The sequence below is a fragment of the Somniosus microcephalus genome, unplaced genomic scaffold, assembly GCF_052327205.1.
Source record: "Somniosus microcephalus isolate GS21.2 unplaced genomic scaffold, FLI_Smic_1.0 unresolved_chr5, whole genome shotgun sequence".
NCBI lineage: Eukaryota > Metazoa > Chordata > Chondrichthyes > Squaliformes > Somniosidae > Somniosus > Somniosus microcephalus.
In genome coordinates this window covers 24,273,058-24,294,028 of record NW_028225183.1, presented here as the reverse complement: position 1 = coordinate 24,294,028, position 20,971 = coordinate 24,273,058, and the positions used below count along the sequence as shown (strand labels likewise).

The window sequence follows — 20,971 nt, the reverse complement described above, 5'->3', positions numbered from 1 at the left end:
TTGCTAACTTTCAAATGTTGCATTCTTCAAACTGGCGTTGAGTTGATTGATAGCCGTGCTGTGATAAGCTAAGTTTGTTAGGGGGGTGCAGCCTGCAAGAAAATACATGGAAGTTTGATAATAACAGTGACTGTTCTGACACTGTCAGCTGCAGTTAAATGTGGGCATGTACACGTTTAAATTGTCTCGTCCCAAATGTAATTTCCTGCTGACTTTGAAACAGCAGGCATTTTACAGAAGGCAAGGAAGTGCATTGTGTACCTGTTGAGGCAGCAGCAGTGTTGAAATTGCAAAGGTTGATCAGGAGCAGGCATTGCTTCGCGCGGGTGCATTGATTGGAGGCATTTCAAACAGCCTCAAAACGCACTGTTCCCTAACCGGGAATCGAACCCGGGCCACGGCAGTGAAAGCGCCGAATCTTAACCACTAGACCACCAGGGAAGCTGCAAGAAGCTTCCTGCCAGCAAGCAGAGCAACGCAGACTTTCCTCCTTGCTGCTTTGAAATTCAGATCACTTTAACGCCAGGCAAACCTTTCGTACAAGATGACATCTTTTAGACGAGAACACAAAGGACATGTTCACTAAGCCACAGCATCATGTGCGGGAAGGCGTCCATTTGCCATATATTTCCTTCTATGATTTTCTCAGAGACAGAGGCATAAAGTCATAGAGAAGCCGTCGGGGAAGTGAAAACTGAACATCATAATATCCACGACATTGTCCAGGAAATGGTTATGCAGTGCTTGAGACAAAGCAGCAAACACACACAAAATACCCGTATGTGCTCTCTTTGTGTGGGTATGTCTCAGATATCCATCTCAGTGTCATGCATTCATGGAGCTGGCAGCACGGTGGGAGGCCATTCGGCCAATCGTGCCTGTGCTGTCTCTTTGAAAGAGCAGTCGTGCTTTCTCCCGCTGTTATCTCATTTTCTCTCTCCCTCCTCAGTGCCCCACACAACAGGCAAACAGAAGGAGAACACTCTACTAACGAGGAACTGGTGCAGGGAGTTGTTATAAATGTCGTCATGTTCATATTTTAAAATTATTTTCGTTCATTTTGTTCTATTCATCTTTTCCCAGGGTCTTTTTAAGGAGCTGCCCAAAGGTTTAAAATTGGGGATGTTAAAAATTCTCCCCGTCGGGGAATTGAACCCCGGTCTCCCGCGTGACAGGCGGGGATACTCACCACTATACTAACGAGGAACTGAAAGGTGCTGAATCTGTCAAAGCAAAAATCTACCTGTGAACAGAGGGACAGAAGGGACAGAAATAAGAATAGAAGGAATAGGAGTAGGAGTGGGCCATTCGGCCCCTCGAACCTGCCCCGCCATTCAATAAGATCATGGCTGTTCAGATCTTCTACTCAACGCCACTTTCACTGCCCGCTCCCCATAACCCTTGACTCCACTGCAGCTCAAATATATGTCTACCTCCACCTTGGATATATTCAGTGGCTCCGCCTCCACAGCTCTCTGGGGTAGAGGATTCCAAAGATTCACGACATTCTGAGAGAAGAAATTCCTCCTCATCTCCGTTTTAAATGGGCGACCGGATATCCTGGAGCTTTGCCCCCTAGTTGTAGATTCCCCCAGGAGGGGAAACATCTTCCCTGCATCTATCCTGTCAAGCAACCTCAGAATCCTATACAGAGAGAGACAGGGACAAAGAGGGAGACAAAGATAGACATACAGAGCGAGACACTCAGTTTGACGTCTTGCAGAGTGGTCCGAGGGATAAGGAACTTCAGTTATGTTGAGAGTTTGTGATTGTTTTCCTCAGACGGTTAAGAGGAAATTTAATAAGAGGCTTTCAAAATTACAAGGGGATTTGATTGAGGTAATAAGGAGAAACGCTTGCCAGTGGCAGGTATGACGGTAACCAGAGGAGACCAATTGAAGATAGCAGAATCAGTATGGGGAGAATTGTATTACGCAGCATGGGCTCAGGCCTACTGAATATCTTACTGCTTAGAAATGTTATCACGGCCCAACTCTCTCTCACTAAAGTCTTGCACACGTTGCTAACTTTCAAATGTTGCATTCTTCAAACTGGCGTTGAGTTGATTGATAGCCGTGCTGTGATAAGCTAAGTTTGTTAGGGGTGCAGCCTGCAAGAAAATACATGGAAGTTTGATAATAACCGTGACTGTTCTGACACTGTCAGCTGCAGTTAAATGTGGGCATATACGCGTTTAAATTGTCTCGTCCCAAATGTAATTTCCTGCTGACTTTGAAACAGCAGGCATTTTACAAAAGGCAAGGAAGTGCATTGTGTACCTGTTGAGGCATCAGCAGTGTTGAAATTGCTAAAGGTTGATCAGGAGCAGACATTGCTTCGCGCGGGTGCATTGATTGGAGGCATTTCAAACAGCCTCAAAACGCACTGTTTCCTAACCGGGAATCGAACCCGGGCCGCGGCGGTGAAAGCGCCGAATCCTAACCACTAGACCACCAGGGAAGCTGCAAGAAGCTGCAAGAAGCTGCCTGCCAGTAAGCAGAGCAAAGCAGACTTTCCTCCTTGCTGCTTTGAAATTCAGATCACTTTAACGCCAGGCAAACCTTTCCTACAAGATGACATCTTTTAGACGAGAACACAAAGGACATGTTCACTAAGCCACAGCATCAAGTGCGGGAAGGCGTCCATTTGCCATATATTTCCTTCTGTGCTTTTCTCAGAGACAGAGGCATAAAGTCAGAGAGAAGCCGTCGGGGAAGTGAAAACTGACATCATAATATCCACGACATTGTCCAGGAAATGGTTATGCAGTGCTTGAGACAAAGCAGCAAACACACACAAAATACCCGTATGTGCTCTCTTTGTGTGGGTATGTCTCAGATATCCATCTCAGTGTCATGCATTCATGGAGGCTGGCAGCACGGTGGGAGGCCTTTCGGCCAATCGTGCCTGTGCTGTCTCTTTGAAAGAGCAGTCGTGCTTTCTCCCGCTGTTATCTCATTTTCTCTCTCCCTCCTCAGAGCCCCACACAACAGGCAAACAGAAGGAGAACACTCTACTAACGAGGAACTGGTGCAGGGAGTTGTTATAAATTTCGTCATGCACATATTTTAAAATTATTTTCGTTCATTTTGTTCTATTCAACTTTTCCCAGGGTCTTTTTAAGGAGCTGCTCAAAGGTTTAAAATTGGGGATGTTAAAAATTCTCCCCGTCGGGGAATTGAACCCCGGTCTCCCGCGTGACAGGCGGGGATACTCACCACTATACTAACGAGGAACTGAAAGGTGCCGAATCTGTCAGAGCAAAAATCGACCTGTGAACAGAGGGACAGAGGCAGAAGGGACAGAAATAAGAATAAGAACAGAAGGAATAGGAGCAGGAGTGGGCCATTCGGCCCCTCGAGCCTGCCCCGCCATTCAATAAGATCATGGTTGATCAGATCTTCTACTCAACGCCACTTTCCTGCCCGCTCCCCATAACCCTTGACTCCACTGCAGCTCAAATATATGTCTATCTCCACCTTGAATATATTCAGTGGCTCCGCCTCCACAGCTCTCTGGGGTAGAGGATTCCAAAGATTCACGACATTCTGAGAGAAGAAATTCCTCCTCATCTCCGTTTTAAATAGGCGACCGGATATCCTGGAGCTTTGCCCCCTAGTTGTAGATTCCCCTAGGAGGGGAAACATCCTCCCTGCATCTATCCTGTCAAGCACCCTCAGAATCCTATACAGAGAGAGACAGGGACAAAGAGGGAGACAAAGATAGACATACAGAGCGAGACAGTCAGTTTGACGTCTTGCAGAGTGGTCCGAGGGATAAGGAACTTCAGTTATGTTGAGAGTTTGTGATTGTTTTCCTCAGACGGTTAAGAGGAAATTTAATAAGAGGCTTTCAAAATTACAAGGGGATTTGATTGAGGTAATACGGAGAAACGCTTGCCAGTGGCAGGTATGACGGTAACCAGAGGAGACCAATTGAAGATAGCAGAATCAGTATGGGGAGAATTGTATTATGCAGCAAGGGCTCAGGCCTACTGAATATCTTACTGCTTAGAAATGTTATCACGGCCCAACTCTCTCTCACTAAAGTCTTGCACACTTTGCTAACTTTCAAATGTTGCATTCTTCAAACTGGCGTTGAGTTGATTGATAGCCGTGCTGTGATAAGCTAAGTTTGTTAGGGGGGTGCAGCCTGCAAGAAAATACATGGAAGTTTGATAATAACCGTGACTGTTCTGACACTGTCACATGCAGTTAAATGTGGGCATGCACACGTTTAAATTGTCTCGTCCCAAATGTAATTTCCTGCTGACTTTGAAACAGCAGGCATTTTACAAAAGGCAAGGAAGTGCATTGTGTACCTGTTGAGGCAGCAGCAGTGTTGAAATTGCAAAGGTTGATCAGGAGCAGGCATTGCTTCGCGCGGGTGCATTGATTGGAGGCATTTCAAACAGCCTCAAAACGCACTGTTCTCTAATCGGGAATCGAACCCGGGCCGCGGCAGTGAAAGCGCCGAATCTTAACCACTAGACCACCAGGGAAGCTGCAAGAAGCTGCCTGCCAGCAAGCAGAGCAACGCAGACTTTCCTCTTTGCTGCTTTGAAATTCAGATCACTTTAACGCCAGGCAAACTTTTCGTACAAGATGACATCTTTTAGACGAGAACACAAAGGACATGTTCACTAAGCCACAGCATCAAGTGCGGGAAGGGGTCCATTTGCCATATATTTCCTTCTATGCTTTTCTCAGAGACAGAGGCATAAAGTCAGAGAGAAGCCGTCGGGGAAGTGAAAACTGAACATCATAATATCCACGACATTGTCCAGGAAATGGTTATGCAGTGCTTGAGACAAAGCAGCAAACACACACAAAATACCCGTATGTGCTCTCTTTGTGTGGGTATGTCTCAGATATCCATCTCAGTGTCATGCATTCATGGAGGCTGGCAGCACGGTGGGAGGCCATTCGGCCAATCGTGCCTGTGCTGTCTCTTTGAAAGAGCAGTCGTGCTTTCTCCCGCTGTTATCTCATTTTCTCTCTCCCTCCTCAGTGCCCCACACAACAGGCAAACAGAAGGAGAACACTCTACTAACGAGGAACTGGTGCAGGGAGTTGTTATAAATTTCGTCATGTTCATATTTTAAAATTATTTTCGTTCATTTTGTTCTATTCAACTTTTCCCAGGGTCTTTTTAAGGAGCTGCCCAAAGGTTTAAAATTGGGGATGTTAAAAATTCTCCCCGTCGGGGAATTGAACCCCGGTCTCCCGCGTGACAGGCGGGGATACTCACCACTATACTAACGAGGAACTGAAAGGTGCCGAATCTGTCAGAGCAAAAATCGACCTGTGAACAGAGGGACAGAGGCAGAAGGGACAGAAATAAGAACAGAAGGAATCGGAGCAGGAGTGGGCCATTCGGCCCCTCGAGCCTGCCCCGCCATTCAATAAGATCATGGCTGATCAGATCTTATACTCAACGCCACTTTCCTGCCCGCTCCCCATAACCCTTGACTCCACTGCAGCTCAAATATATGTCTATCTCCACCTTGAATATATTCAGTGGCTCCGCCTCCACAGCTCTCTGGGGTAGAGGATTCCAAAGATTCACGACATTCTGAGAGAAGAAATTCCTCCTCATCTCCGTTTTAAATGGGCGACCGGATATCCTGGAGCTTTGCCCCCTAGTTGTAGATTCCCCTAGGAGGGGAAACATCCTCCCTGCATCTATCCTGTCAAGCACCCTCAGAATCCTATACAGAGAGAGACAGGGACAAAGAGGGAGACAAAGATAGACATACAGAGCGAGACAGTCAGTTTGACGTCTTGCAGAGTGGTCCGAGGGATAAGGAACTTCAGTTATGTTGAGAGTTTGTGATTGTTTTCCTCAGACGGTTAAGAGGAAATTTAATAAGAGGCTTTCAAAATTACAAAGGGATTTGATTGAGGTAATAAGGAGAAACGCTTGCCAGTGGCAGGTATGACGGTAACCAGAGGAGACCAATTGAAGATAGCAGAATCAGTATGGGGAGAATTGTATTATGCAGGAAGGGCTCAGGCCTACTGAATATCTTACTGCTTAGAAATGTTATCACGGCCCAACTCTCTCTCACTAAAGTCTTGCACACTTTGCTAACTTTCAAATGTTGCATTCTTCAAACTGGCGTTGAGTTGATTGATAGCCGTGCTGTGATAAGCTAAGTTTGTTAGGGGGGTGCAGCCTGCAAGAAAATATATGGAAGTTTGATAATAACCGTGACTGTTCTGACACTGTCAGCTGCAGTTAAATGTGGGCATGTACACGTTTAAATTGTCTCGTCCCAAATGTAATTTCCTGCTGACTTTGAAACAGCAGGCATTTTACAAAAGGCAAGGAAGTGCATTGTGTACCTGTTGAGGCAGCAGCAGTGTTGAAATTGAAAAGGTTGATCAGGAGCAGGCATTGCTTCGCGCGGGTGCATTGATTGGAGGCATTTCAAACAGCCTCAAAACGCACTGTTTTCTAATCGGGAATCGAACCCGGGCCGCGGCAGTAAAAGCGCCGAATCTTAACCACTAGACCACCAGAAAAGCTGCAAGAAGCTGCCTGCCAGCAAGCAGAGCAACGCAGACTTTCCTCCTTGCTGCTTTGAAATTCAGATCACTTTAACGCCAGGCAAACTTTTCGTACAAGATGACATCTTTTAGACGAGAACACAAAGGACATGTTCACTAAGCCACAGCATCAAGTGCGGGAAGGCGTCCATTTGCCATATATTTCCTTCTATGCTTTTCTCAGAGACAGAGGCATAAAGTCAGAGAGAAGCCGTCGGGGAAGTGAAAGCTGACATCATAATACCCACGACATTGTCGAGGAAATGGTTATGCAGTGCTTGAGACAAAGCAGCAAACACACACAAAATACCCGTATGTGCTCTCTTTGTGTGGGTATGTCTCAGATATCCATCTCAGTGTCATGCATTCATGGAGGCTGGCAGCACGGTGGGAGGCCATTCGGCCAATCGTGCCTGTGCTGTCTCTTTGAAAGAGCAGTCGTGCTTTCTCCCGCTGTTATCTCATTTTCTCTCTCCCTCCTCAGAGCCCCACACAACAGGCAAACAGAAGGAGAACACTCTACTAACGAGGAACTGGTGCAGGGAGTTGTTATAAATTTCGTCATGTACATATTTTAAAATTATTTTCGTTCATTTTGTTCTATTCAACTTTTCCCAGGGTCTTTTTAAGGAGCTGCCCAAAGGTTTAAAATTGGGGATGTTAAAAATTCTCCCCGTCGGGGAATTGAACCCCGGTCTCCCGCGTGACAGGCGGGGATACTCACCACTATACTAACGAGGAACTGAAAGGTGCCGAATCTGTCAGAGCAAAAATCGACCTGTGAACAGAGGGACAGAGGCAGAAGGGACAGAAATAAGAATAAGAACAGAAGGAATAGGAGCAGGAGTGGGCCATTCCGCCCCTCGAGCCTGCCCCGCCATTCATTAAGATCATGGCTGATCAGATCTTGTACTCAACGCCACTTTCCTGCCCGCTCCCCATAACCCTTGACTCCACTGCAGCTCAAATATATGTCTATCTCCACCTTGAATATATTCAGTGGCTCCGCCTCCACAGCTCTCTGGGGTAGAGGATTCCAAAGATTCACGACATTCTGAGAGAACAAATTCCTCCTCATCTCCGTTTTAAATGGGCGACCGGATATCCTGGAGCTTTGCCCCCTAGTTGTAGATTCCCCCAGGAGGGGAAACATCCTCCCTGCATCTATCCTGTCAAGCACCCTCAGAATCCTATACAGAGAGAGACAGGGACAAAGAGGGAGACAAAGATAGACATACAGAGCGAGACAGTCAGTTTGACGTCTTGCAGAGTGGTCCGAGGGATAAGGAACTTCAGTTATGTTGAGAGTTTGTGATTGTTTTCCTCAGACGGTTAAGAGGAAATTTAATAAGAGGCTTTCAAAATTACAAGGGGATTTGATTGAGGTAATAAGGAGAAACGCTTGCCAGTGGCAGGTATGACGGTAACCAGAGGAGACCAATTCAAGATAGCAGAATCAGTATGGGGAGAATTGTATTACGCAGCAAGGGCTCAGGCCTACTGAATATCTTACTGCTTAGAAATGTTATCACGGCCCAACTCTCTCTCACTAAAGTCTTGCACACGTTGCTAACTTTCAAATGTTGCATTCTTCAAACTGGCGTTGAGTTGATTGATAGCCGTGCTGTGATAAGCTATGTTTGTTAGGGGGGTGCAGCCTGCAAGAAAATACATGGAAGTTTGATAATAACAGTGACTGTTCTGACACTGTCAGCTGCAGTTAAATGTGGGCATGTACACGTTTAAATTGTCTCGTCCCAAATGTAATTTCCTGGTGACTTTGAAACAGCAGGCATTTTACAAAAGGCAAGGAAGTGCATTGTGTACCTGTTGAGGCAGCAGTGTTGAAATTGCAAAGGTTGATCAGGAGCAGACATTGCTTCGCGCCGGTGCATTGATTGGAGGCATTTCAAACAGCCTCAAAACGCACTGTTTCCTAACCGGGAATGGAACCCGGGCCGCGGCGGTGAAAGCGCCGAATCCTAACCACTAGACCACCAGGGAAGCTGCAAGAAGCTGCCTGCCAGCAAGCAGAGCAACGCAGACTTTCCTCCTTGCTGCTTTGAAATTCAGATCACTTTCACGCCAGGCAAACTTTTCGTACAAGATGACATCTTTTAGACGAGAACACAAAGGACATGTTCACTAAGCCACAGCATCAAGTGCGGGAAGGGGTCCATTTGCCATATATTTCCTTCTATGCTTTTCTCAGAGACAGAGGCATAAAGTCAGAGAGAAGCCGTCGGGGAAGTGAAAACTGAACATCATAATATCCACGACATTGTCCAGGAAATGGTTATGCAGTGCTTGAGACAAAGCAGCAAACACACACAAAATACCCGTATGTGCTCTCTTTGTGTGGGTATGTCTCAGATATCCATCTCAGTGTCATGCATTCATGGAGGCTGGCAGCACGGTCGGAGGCCATTCGGCCAATCGTGCCTGTGCCGTCTCTTTGAAAGAGCAGTCGTGCTTTCTCCCGCTGTTATCTCATTTTCTCTCTCCCTCCTCAGTGCCCCACACAACAGGCAAACAGAAGGAGAACACTCTACTAACGAGGAACTGGTGCAGGGAGTTGTTATAAATTTCGTCATGTTCATATTTTAAAATTATTTTCGTTCATTTTGTTCTATTCAACTTTTCCCAGGGTCTTTTTAAGGAGCTGCCCAAAGGTTTAAAATTGGGGATGTTAAAAATTCTCCCCGTCAGGGAATTGAACCCCGGTCTCCCGCGTAACAGGCGGGGATACTCACCACTATACTAACGAGGAACTGAAAGGTACCGAATCTATCAAAGCAAAAATCGACCTATGAACAGAGGGACAGAGGCAGAAGGGACAGAAATAAGAATAGAAGGAATAGGAGCAGGAGTGGGCCATTCGGCCCCTCGAACCTGCCCCGCCATTCAATAAGATCATGGCTGATCAGATCTTCTACTCAACGCCACTTTCCTGCCCGCTCCCCATAACCCTTGACTCCACTGCAGCTCAAATATATGTCTACCTCCACCTTGAATATATTCAGTGGCTCCGCCTCCACAGCTCTCTGGGGTAGAGGATTCCAAAGATTCACGACATTCTGAGAGAAGAAATTCCTCCTCATCTCCGTTTTAAATGGGCGACCGGATATCCTGGAGCTTTGCCCCCTAGTTGTAGATTCCCCCAGGAGGGGAAACATCCTCCCTGCATCTATCCTGTCAAGCAACCTCAGAATCCGAAACAGAGAGAGACAGGGACAAAGAGGGAGACAAAGATAGACATACAGAGCGAGACAGTCAGTTTGACGTCTTGCAGAGTGGTCCGAGGGATAAGGAACTTCAGTTATGTTGAGAGTTTGTGATTGTTTTCCTCAGACGGTTAAGAGGAAATTTAATAAGAGGCTTTCAAAATTACAAGGGGATTTGATTGAGGTAATAAGGAGAAACGCTTGCCAGTGGCAGGTATGACGGTAACCAGAGGAGACCAATTGAAGAATCAGTATGGGGAGAATTGTATTACGCAGCAAGGGCTCAGGCCTACTGAATATCTTACTGCTTAGAAATGTTATCACGGCCCAACTCTCTCTCACTAAAGTCTTGCACACGTTGCTAACTTTCAAATGTTGCATTCTTCAAACTGGCGTTGAGTTGATTGATAGCCGTGCTGTGATAAGCTAAGTTTGTTAGGGGTGCAGCCTGCAAGAAAATACATGGAAGTTTGATAATAACCGTGACTGTTCTGACACTGTCAGCTGCAGTTAAATGTGGGCATGTACACGTTTAAATTGTCTCGTCCCAAATGTAATTTCCTGCTGACTTTGAAACAGCAGGCATTTTACAAAAGGCAAGGAAGTGCATTGTGCACCTGTTGAGGCAGCAGCAGTGTTGAAATTGCTAAAGGTTGATCAGGAGCAGACATTGCTTCGCGCGGGTGCATTGATTGGAGGCATTTCAAACGGCCTCAAAACGCACTGTTCTCTAACCGGGAATCGAACCCGGGCCGCGGCAGTGAAAGCGCCGAATCTTAACCACTAGACCACCAGGGAAGCTGCAAAAAGCTGCAAGAAGCTGCCTGCCAGCAAGCAGAGCAACGCAGACTTTCCTCCTTGCTGCTTTGAAATTCAGATCACTTTAACGCCAGGCAAACCTTTCGTACAAGATGACATCTTTTAGACGAGAACACAAAGGACATGTTCACTAAGCCACAGCATCAAGTGCGGGAAGGCGTCCATTTGCCATATATTTCCTTCTATCCTTTTCTCAGAGACAGAGGCATAAAGTCAGAGAGAAGCCGTCGGGGAAGTGAAAACTGACATCATAATATCCACGACATTGTCGAGGAAATGGTTATGCAGTGCTTGAGACAAAGCAGCAAACACACACAAAATACCCGTATGTGCTCTCTTTGTGTGGGTATGTCTCAGATATCCATCTCAGTGTCATGCATTCATGGAGGCTGGCAGCACGGTGGGAGGCCATTCGGCCAATCGTGCCTGTGCTGTCTCTTTGAAAGAGCAGTCGTGCTTTCTCCCGCTGTTATCTCATTTTCTCTCTCCCTCCTCAGAGCCCCACACAACAGGCAAACAGAAGGAGAACACTCTACTAACGAGGAACTGGTGCACGGAGTTGTTATAAATTTCGTCAAGTACATATTTTAAAATTATTTTCGTTCATTTTGTTCTATTCAACTTTTCCCAGGGTCTTTTTAAGGAGCTGCACAAAGGTTTAAAATTGGGGATGTTAAAAATTCTCCCCGTCGGGGAATTGAACCCCGGTCTCCCGCGTGACAGGCGGGGATACTCACCACTATACTAACGAGGAACTGAAAGGTGCCGAATCTGTCAGAGCAAAAATCGACCTGTGAACAGAGGCAGAAGGGACAGAAATAAGAACAGAAGGAATAGGAGCAGGAGTGGGCCATTCGGCCCCTCGAGCCTGCCCCGCCATTCAATAAGATCATGGCTGATCAGATCTTGTACTCAACGCCACTTTCCTGCCCGCTCCCCATAACCCTTGACTCCACTGCAGCTCAAATATATGTCTATCTCCACCTTGAATATATTCAGTGGCTCCGCCTCCACAGCTCTCTGGGGTAGAGGATTCCAAAGATTCACGACATTCTGAGAGAAGAAATTCCTCCTCATCTCCGTTTTAAATGGGCGACCGGATATCCTGGAGCTTTGCCCCCTAGTTGTAGATTCCCCTAGGAGGGGAAACATCCTCCCTGCATCTATCCTGTCAAGCACCCTCAGAATCCTATACAGAGAGAGACAGGGACAAAGAGGGAGACAAAGATAGACATACAGAGCGAGACAGTCAGTTTGACGTCTTGCAGAGTGTTCCGAGGGATAAGGAACTTCAGTTATGTTGAGAGTTTGTGATTGTTTTCCTCAGACGGTTAAGAGGAAATTTAATAAGAGGCTTTCAAAATTACAAAGGGATTTGATTGAGGTAATAAGGAGAAACGCTTGCCAGTGGCAGGTATGACGGTAACCAGAGGAGACCAATTGAAGATAGCAGAATCAGTATGGGGAGAATTGTATTATGCAGCAAGGGCTCAGGCCTACTGAATATCTTACTGCTTAGAAATGTTATCACGGCCCAACTCTCTCTCACTAAAGTCTTGCACACTTTGCTAACTTTCAAATGTTGCATTCTTCAAACTGGCGTTGAGTTGATTGATAGCCGTGCTGTGATAAGCTAAGTTTGTTAGGGGGGTGCAGCCTGCAAGAAAATATATGGAAGTTTGATAATAACCGTGACTGTTCTGACACTGTCAGCTGCAGTTAAATGTGGGCATGTACACGTTTAAATTGTCTCGTCCCAAATGTAATTTCCTGCTGACTTTGAAACAGCAGGCATTTTACAAAAGGCAAGGAAGTGCATTGTGTACCTGTTGAGGCAGCAGCAGTGTTGAAATTGAAAAGGTTGATCAGGAGCAGGCATTGCTTCGCGCGGGTGCATTGATTGGAGGCATTTCAAACAGCCTCAAAACGCACTGTTTTCTAATCGGGAATCGAACCCGGGCCGCGGCAGTAAAAGCGCCGAATCTTAACCACTCGACCACCAGAAAAGCTGCAAGAAGCTGCCTGCCAGCAAGCAGAGCAACGCAGACTTTCCTCCTTGCTGCTTTGAAATTCAGATCACTTTAACGCCAGGCAAACTTTTCGTACAAGATGACATCTTTTAGACGAGAACACAAAGGACATGTTCACTAAGCCACAGCATCAAGTGCGGGAAGGCGTCCATTTGCCATATATTTCCTTCTATGCTTTTCTCAGAGACAGAGGCATAAAGTCAGAGAGAAGCCGTCGGGGAAGTGAAAGCTGACATCATAATACCCACGACATTGTCGAGGAAATGGTTATGCAGTGCTTGAGACAAAGCAGCAAACACACACAAAATACCCGTATGTGCTCTCTTTGTGTGGGTATGTCTCAGATATCCATCTCAGTGTCATGCATTCATGGAGGCTGGCAGCACGGTGGGAGGCCATTCGGCCAATCGTGCCTGTGCTGTCTCTTTGAAAGAGCAGTCGTGCTTTCTCCCGCTGTTATCTCATTTTCTCTCTCCCTCCTCAGAGCCCCACACAACAGGCAAACAGAAGGAGAACACTCTACTAACGAGGAACTGGTGCAGGGAGTTGTTATAAATTTCGTCATGTACATATTTTAAAATTATTTTCGTTCATTTTGTTCTATTCAACTTTTCCCAGGGTCTTTTTAAGGAGCTGCCCAAAGGTTTAAAATTGGGGATGTTAAAAATTCTCCCCGTCGGGGAATTGAACCCCGGTCTCCCGCGTGACAGGCGGGGATACTCACCACTATACTAACGAGGAACTGAAAGGTGCCGAATTTGTCAGAGCAAAAATCGACCTGTGAACAGAGGGACAGAGGCAGAAGGGACAGAAATAAGAATAAGAACAGAAGGAATAGGAGCAGGAGTGGGCCATTCCGCCCCTCGAGCCTGCCCCGCCATTCATTAAGATCATGGCTGATCAGATCTTGTACTCAACGCCACTTTCCTGCCCGCTCCCCATAACCCTTGACTCCACTGCAGCTCAAATATATGTCTATCTCCACCTTGAATATGTTCAGTGGCTCCGCCTCCACAGCTCTCTGGGGTAGAGGATTCCAAAGATTCACGACATTCTGAGAGAACAAATTCCTCCTCATCTCCGTTTTAAATGGGCGACCGGATATCCTGGAGCTTTGCCCCCTAGTTGTAGATTCCCCCAGGAGGGGAAACATCCTCCCTGCATCTATCCTGTCAAGCACCCTCAGAATCCTATACAGAGAGAGACAGGGACAAAGAGGGAGACAAAGATAGACATACAGAGCGAGACAGTCAGTTTGACGTCTTGCAGAGTGGTCCGAGGGATAAGGAACTTCAGTTATGTTGAGAGTTTGTGATTGTTTTCCTCAGACGGTTAAGAGGAAATTTAATAAGAGGCTTTCAAAATTACAAGGGGATTTGATTGAGGTAATAAGGAGAAACGCTTGCCAGTGGCAGGTATGACGGTAACCAGAGGAGACCAATTCAAGATAGCAGAATCAGTATGGGGAGAATTGTATTACGCAGCAAGGGCTCAGGCCTACTGAATATCTTACTGCTTAGAAATGTTATCACGGCCCAACTCTCTCTCACTAAAGTCTTGCACACGTTGCTAACTTTCAAATGTTGCATTCTTCAAACTGGCGTTGAGTTGATTGATAGCCGTGCTGTGATAAGCTATGTTTGTTAGGGGGGTGCAGCCTGCAAGAAAATACATGGAAGTTTGATAATAACAGTGACTGTTCTGACACTGTCAGCTGCAGTTAAATGTGGGCATGTACACGTTTAAATTGTCTCGTCCCAAATGTAATTTCCTGGTGACTTTGAAACAGCAGGCATTTTACAAAAGGCAAGGAAGTGCATTGTGTACCTGTTGAGGCAGCAGTGTTGAAATTGCAAAGGTTGATCAGGAGCAGACATTGCTTCGCGCCGGTGCATTGATTGGAGGCATTTCAAACAGCCTCAAAACGCACTGTTCCCTAACCGGGAATGGAACCCGGGCCGCGGCGGTGAAAGCGCCGAATCCTAACCACTAGACCACCAGGGAAGCTGCAAGAAGCTGCCTGCCAGCAAGCAGAGCAACGCAGACTTTCCTCCTTGCTGCTTTGAAATTCAGATCACTTTCACGCCAGGCAAACTTTTCGTACAAGATGACATCTTTTAGACGAGAACACAAAGGACATGTTCACTAAGCCACAGCATCAAGTGCGGGAAGGGGTCCATTTGCCATATATTTCCTTCTATGCTTTTCTCAGAGACAGAGGCATAAAGTCAGAGAGAAGCCGTCGGGGAAGTGAAAACTGAACATCATAATATCCACGACATTGTCCAGGAAATGGTTATGCAGTGCTTGAGACAAAGCAGCAAACACACACAAAATACCCGTATGTGCTCTCTTTGTGTGGGTATGTCTCAGATATCCATCTCAGTGTCATGCATTCATGGAGGCTGGCAGCACGGTGGGAGGCCATTCGGCCAATCGTGCCTGTGCCGTCTCTTTGAAAGAGCAGTCGTGCTTTCTCCCGCTGTTATCTCATTTTCTCTCTCCCTCCTCAGTGCCCCACACAACAGGCAAACAGAAGGAGAACACTCTACTAACGAGGAACTGGTGCAGGGAGTTGTTATAAATTTCGTCATGTTCATATTTTAAAATTATTTTCGTTCATTTTGTTCTATTCAACTTTTCCCAGGGTCTTTTTAAGGAGCTGCCCAAAGGTTTAAAATTGGGGATGTTAAAAATTCTCCCCGTCAGGGAATTGAACCCCGGTCTCCCGCGTAACAGGCGGGGATACTCACCACTATACTAACGAGGAACTGAAAGGTACCGAATCTATCAAAGCAAAAATCGACCTATGAACAGAGGGACAGAGGCAGAAGGGACAGAAATAAGAATAGAAGGAATAGGAGCAGGAGTGGGCCATTCGGCCCCTCGAACCTGCCCCGCCATTCAATAAGATCATGGCTGATCAGATCTTCTACTCAACGCCACTTTCCTGCCCGCTCCCCATAACCCTTGACTCCACTGCAGCTCAAATATATGTCTACCTCCACCTTGAATATATTCAGTGGCTCCGCCTCCACAGCTCTCTGGGGTAGAGGATTCCAAAGATTCACGACATTCTGAGAGAAGAAATTCCTCCTCATCTCCGTTTTAAATGGGCGACCGGATATCCTGGAGCTTTGCCCCCTAGTTGTAGATTCCCCCAGGAGGGGAAACATCCTCCCTGCATCTATCCTGTCAAGCAACCTCAGAATCCGAAACAGAGAGAGACAGGGACAAAGAGGGAGACAAAGATAGACATACAGAGCGAGACAGTCAGTTTGACGTCTTGCAGAGTGGTCCGAGGGATAAGGAACTTCAGTTATGTTGAGAGTTTGTGATTGTTTTCCTCAGACGGTTAAGAGGAAATTTAATAAGAGGCTTTCAAAATTACAAGGGGATTTGATTGAGGTAATAAGGAGAAACGCTTGCCAGTGGCAGGTATGACGGTAACCAGAGGAGACCAATTGAAGAATCAGTATGGGGAGAATTGTATTACGCAGCAAGGGCTCAGGCCTACTGAATATCTTACTGCTTAGAAATGTTATCACGGCCCAACTCTCTCTCACTAAAGTCTTGCACACGTTGCTAACTTTCAAATGTTGCATTCTTCAAACTGGCGTTGAGTTGATTGATAGCCGTGCTGTGATAAGCTAAGTTTGTTAGGGGTGCAGCCTGCAAGAAAATACATGGAAGTTTGATAATAACCGTGACTGTTCTGACACTGTCAGCTGCAGTTAAATGTGGGCATGTACACGTTTAAATTGTCTCGTCCCAAATGTAATTTCCTGCTGACTTTGAAACAGCAGGCATTTTACAAAAGGCAAGGAAGTGCATTGTGCACCTGTTGAGGCAGCAGCAGTGTTGAAATTGCTAAAGGTTGATCAGGAGCAGACATTGCTTCGCGCGGGTGCATTGATTGGAGGCATTTCAAACGGCCTCAAAACGCACTGTTCTCTAACCGGGAATCGAACCCGGGCCGCGGCAGTGAAAGCGCCGAATCTTAACCACTAGACCACCAGGGAAGCTGCAAAAAGCTGCAAGAAGCTGCCTGCCAGCAAGCAGAGCAACGCAGACTTTCCTCCTTGCTGCTTTGAAATTCAGATCACTTTAACGCCAGGCAAACCTTTCGTACAAGATGACATCTTTTAGACGAGAACACAAAGGACATGTTCACTAAGCCACAGCATCAAGTGCGGGAAGGCGTCCATTTGCCATATATTTCCTTCTATCCTTTTCTCAGAGACAGAGGCATAAAGTCAGAGAGAAGCCGTCGGGGAAGTGAAAACTGACATCATAATATCCACGACATTGTCGAGGAAATGGTTATGCAGTGCTTGAGACAAAGCAGCAAACACACACAAAATACCCGTATGTGCTCTCTTTGTGTGGGTATGTCTCAGATATCCATCTCAGTGTCATGCATTCATGGAGGCTGGCAGCACGGTGGGAGGCCATTCGGCCAATCGTGCCTGTGCTGTCTCTTTGAAAGAGCAGTCGTGCTTTCTCCCGCTGTTATCTCATTTTCTCTCTCCCTCCTCAGAGCCCCACACAACAGGCAAACAGAAGGAGAACACTCTACTAACGAGGAACTGGTGCACGGAGTTGTTATAAATTTCGTCAAGTACATATTTTAAAATTATTTTCGTTCATTTTGTTCTATTCAACTATTCCCAGGGTCTTTTTAAGGAGCTGCACAAAGGTTTAAAATTGGGGATGTTAAAAAATTTTCCCGTCGGGGAATTGAACCCCGGTCTCCCGCGTGACAGGCGGGGATACTCACCACTATACTAACGAGGAACTGAAAGGTGCCGAATCTGTCAGAGCAAAAATCGACCTGTGAACAGAGGCAGAAGGGACAGAAATAAGAACAGAAGGAATAGGAGCAGGAGTGGGCCATTCGGCCCCTCGAGCCTGCCCCGCCATTCAATAAGATCATGGCTGATCAGATCTTGTACTCAACGCCACTTTCCTGCCCGCTCCCCATAACCCTTGACTCCACTGCAGCTCAAATATATGTCTCTCTCCACCTTGAATATATTCAGTGGCTCCGCCTCCACAGCTCTCTGGGGTAGAGGATTCCAAAGATTCACGACATTCTGAGAGAACAAATTCCTCCTCATCTCCGTTTTAAATGGGCGACCGGATATCCTGGAGCTTTGCCCCCTAGTTGTAGATTCCCCCAGGAGGGGAAAGATCCTCCCTGCATCTATGCTGTCAAGCACCCTCAGAATCCTATACAGAGAGAGACAGGGACAAAGAGGGAGACAAAGATAGACATACAGAGCGAGACAGTCAGTTTGACGTCTTGCAGAGTGGTCCGAGGGATAAGGAACTTCAGTTATGTTGAGAGTTTGTGATTGTTTTCCTCAGACGGTTAAGAGGAAATTTAATAAGAGGCTTTCAAAATTACAAGGGGATTTGATTGAGGTAATAAGGAGAAACGCTTGCCAGTGGCAGGTATGACGGTAACCAGAGGAGACCAATTGAAGATAGCAGAATCAGTATGGGGAGAATTGTATTACGCAGCAAGGGCTCAGGCCTACTGAATATCTTACTGCTTAGAAATGTTATCACGGCCCAACTCTCTCTCACTAAAGTCTTGCACACGTTGCTAACTTTCAAATGTTGCATTCTTCAAACTGGCGTTGAGTTGATTGATAGCCGTGCTGTGATAAGTTTGTTAGGGGGGTGCAGCCTGCAAGAAAATACATGGAAGTTTGATAATAACCGTGACTGTTCTGACACTGTCAGCTGCAGTTAAATGTGGGCATGTACACGTTTAAATTGTCTCGTCCCAAATGTAATTTCCTGCTGACTTTGAAACAGCAGGCATTTTACAAAAGGCAAGGAAGTGCATTGTGTACCTGTTGAGGCAGCAGCAGTGTTGAAATTGCAAAGGTTGATCAGGAGCAGACATTGCTTCGCGCCGGTGCATTGATTGGAGGCATTTCAAACAGCCTTAAAACGCACTGTTCCCTAACCGGGAATCGAACCCGGGCCGCGGCGGTGAAAGCGCCGAATCCTAACCACTAGACCATCAGGGAAGCTGCAAGAAGCTGCCTGCCAGCAAGCAGAGCAACGCAGACTTTCCTCCTTGCTGCTTTGAAATTCAGATCACTTTCACGCCAGGCAAACTTTTCGGACAAGATGACATCTTTTAGACGAGAACACAAAGGACATGTTCACTAAGCCACAGCATCAAGTGCGGGAAGGGGTCCATTTGCCATATATTTCCTTCTATGCTTTTCTCAGAGACAGAGGCATAAAGTCAGAGAGAAGCCGTCGGGGAAGTGAAAACTGAACATCATAATATCCACGACATTGTCCAGGAAATGGTTATGCAGTGCTTGAGACAAAGCAGCAAACACACACAAAATACCCGTATGTGCTCTCTTTGTGTGGGTATGTCTCAGATATCCATCTCAGTGTCATGCATTCATGGAGGCTGGCAGCACGGTGGGAGGCCATTCGGCCAATCGTGCCTGTGCTGTCTCTTTGAAAGAGCAGTCGTGCTTTCTCCCGCTGTTATCTCATTTTCTCTCTCCCTCCTCAGTGCCCCGCACAACAGGCAAACAGAAGGAGAACACTCTACTAACGAGGAACTGGTGCAGGGAGTTGTTATAAATTTCGTCATGTTCATATTTTAAAATTATTTTCGTTCATTTTGTTCTATTCAACTTTTCCCAGGGTCTTTTTAAGGAGCTGCCCAAAGGTTTAAAATTGGGGATGTTAAAAATTCTCCCCGTCGGGGAATTGAACCCCGGTCTCCCGCGTGACAGGCGGGGATACTCACCACTATACTAACGAGGAACTGAAAGGTGCCGAATCTGTCAGAGCAAAAATCGACCTGTGAACAGAGGGACAGAGGCAGAAGGGACAGAAATAAGAACAGAAGGAATCGGAGCAGGAGTGGGCCATTCGGCCCCTCGAGCCTGCCCCGCCATTCAATAAGATCATGGCTGATCAGATCTTGTACTCAACGCCACTTTCCTGCCCGCTCCCCATAACCCTTGACTCCACTGCAGCTCAAATATATGTCTATCTCCACCTTGAATATATTCAGTGGCTCCGCCTCCACAGCTCTCTGGGGTAGAGGATTCCAAAGATTCACGACATTCTGAGAGAACAAATTCCTCCTCATCTCCGTTTTAAATGGGCGACCGGATATCCTGGAGCTTTGCCCCCTAGTTGTAGATTCCCCCAGGAGGGGAAACATCCTCCCTGCATCTATCCTGTCAAGCACCCTCAGAATCCTATACAGAGAGAGACAGGGACAAAGAGGGAGACAAAGATAGACATACAGAGCGAGACAGTCAGTTTGACGTCTTGCAGAGTGGTCCGAGGGATAAGGAACGTCAGTTATGTTGAGAGTTTGTGATTGTTTTCCTCAGACGGTTAAGAGGAAATTTAATAAGAGGCTTTCAAAATTACAAGGGGATTTGATTGAGGTAATAAGGAGAAACGCTTGCCAGTGGCAGGTATGACGGTAGCCAGAGGAGACCAATTGAAGATTGCAGAATCAGTATGGGGAGAATTGTATTACGCAGCAAGGGCTCAGGCCTACTGAATATCTTACTGCTTAGAAATGTTATCACGGCCCAACTCTCTCTCACTAAAGTCTTGCACACGTTGCTAACTTTCAAATGTTGCATTCTTCAAACTGGCGTTGAGTTGATTGATAGCCGTGCTGTGATAAGCTAAGTTTGTTAGGGGGGTGCAGCCTGCAAGAAAATACATGGAAGTTTGATAATAACCGTGACTGTTCTGACACTGTCAGCTGCAGTTAAATGTGGACATAGTCATAGAGTCATAGCGTAATACAGCACGGATAGAGGCCCTTCGGCCCATCGTGTCCATGCCGGCCATCAAGCCCTGTCTAATCTAATCCCATATTCCAGCATTTGGCCCGTAGCCTTGTATGCTATGGCATTTCAAATGCTCATCCAAATGCTTCTTAAATGTTGTGAGGGTTTCTGCCTCCACAACCCTTTCAGGCAGTGAGTTCCAGACTCCAACCACCCTCTCGTCCCAAATGTAATTTCCTGCTGACTTTGAAACAGCAGGCATTTTACAAAAGGCAAGGAAGTGCATTGTGTACCTGTTGAGGCAGCAGCAGTGTTGAAATTGCAAAGGTTGATCAGGAGCAGGCATTGCTTCGCGCGGGTGCATTGATTGGAGGCATTTCAAACAGCCTCAAAACGCACTGTTCCCTAACCGGGAATCGAACCACGGGCCGCGGCGGTGAAAGCGCCGAATCCTAACCACCAGGGAAGCTGCAAGAAGCTGCAAGAATCTGCCTGCCAGCAAGCAGAGCAACGCAGACTTTCCTCCTTGCTGCTTTGAAATT

At 46.6% G+C, this 20,971-nt stretch overlaps 10 non-coding genes across 10 annotated transcripts; all 10 read right to left on the bottom strand.

Moving 5' to 3' along the window:
- Positions 1-369: 369 nt before the first annotated feature.
- Positions 370-441, bottom strand: trnae-uuc (transfer RNA glutamic acid (anticodon UUC)). The gene has a single exon. It is a non-coding gene; the product is annotated as a tRNA-Glu (tRNA).
- Positions 442-1,134: 693 nt separating this feature from the next.
- Positions 1,135-1,206, bottom strand: trnad-guc (transfer RNA aspartic acid (anticodon GUC)). Its single transcript has one exon. It is a non-coding gene; the product is annotated as a tRNA-Asp (tRNA).
- Positions 1,207-2,388: 1,182 nt separating this feature from the next.
- Positions 2,389-2,460, bottom strand: trnae-uuc (transfer RNA glutamic acid (anticodon UUC)). The gene has a single exon. It is a non-coding gene; the product is annotated as a tRNA-Glu (tRNA).
- Positions 2,461-3,163: 703 nt separating this feature from the next.
- trnad-guc (transfer RNA aspartic acid (anticodon GUC)) lies at positions 3,164-3,235 on the bottom strand. Its single transcript has one exon. It is a non-coding gene; the product is annotated as a tRNA-Asp (tRNA).
- A 1,960-nt stretch (positions 3,236-5,195) lies between these two features.
- trnad-guc (transfer RNA aspartic acid (anticodon GUC)) lies at positions 5,196-5,267 on the bottom strand. The gene has a single exon. It is a non-coding gene; the product is annotated as a tRNA-Asp (tRNA).
- Positions 5,268-7,220: 1,953 nt separating this feature from the next.
- Positions 7,221-7,292, bottom strand: trnad-guc (transfer RNA aspartic acid (anticodon GUC)). Its single transcript has one exon. It is a non-coding gene; the product is annotated as a tRNA-Asp (tRNA).
- A 3,984-nt stretch (positions 7,293-11,276) lies between these two features.
- trnad-guc (transfer RNA aspartic acid (anticodon GUC)) lies at positions 11,277-11,348 on the bottom strand. The gene has a single exon. It is a non-coding gene; the product is annotated as a tRNA-Asp (tRNA).
- Positions 11,349-13,293: 1,945 nt separating this feature from the next.
- trnad-guc (transfer RNA aspartic acid (anticodon GUC)) lies at positions 13,294-13,365 on the bottom strand. The gene has a single exon. It is a non-coding gene; the product is annotated as a tRNA-Asp (tRNA).
- Positions 13,366-18,596: 5,231 nt separating this feature from the next.
- trnae-uuc (transfer RNA glutamic acid (anticodon UUC)) lies at positions 18,597-18,668 on the bottom strand. The gene has a single exon. It is a non-coding gene; the product is annotated as a tRNA-Glu (tRNA).
- A 694-nt stretch (positions 18,669-19,362) lies between these two features.
- trnad-guc (transfer RNA aspartic acid (anticodon GUC)) lies at positions 19,363-19,434 on the bottom strand. Its single transcript has one exon. It is a non-coding gene; the product is annotated as a tRNA-Asp (tRNA).
- Between the last annotated feature and the right edge of the window lie 1,537 nt (positions 19,435-20,971).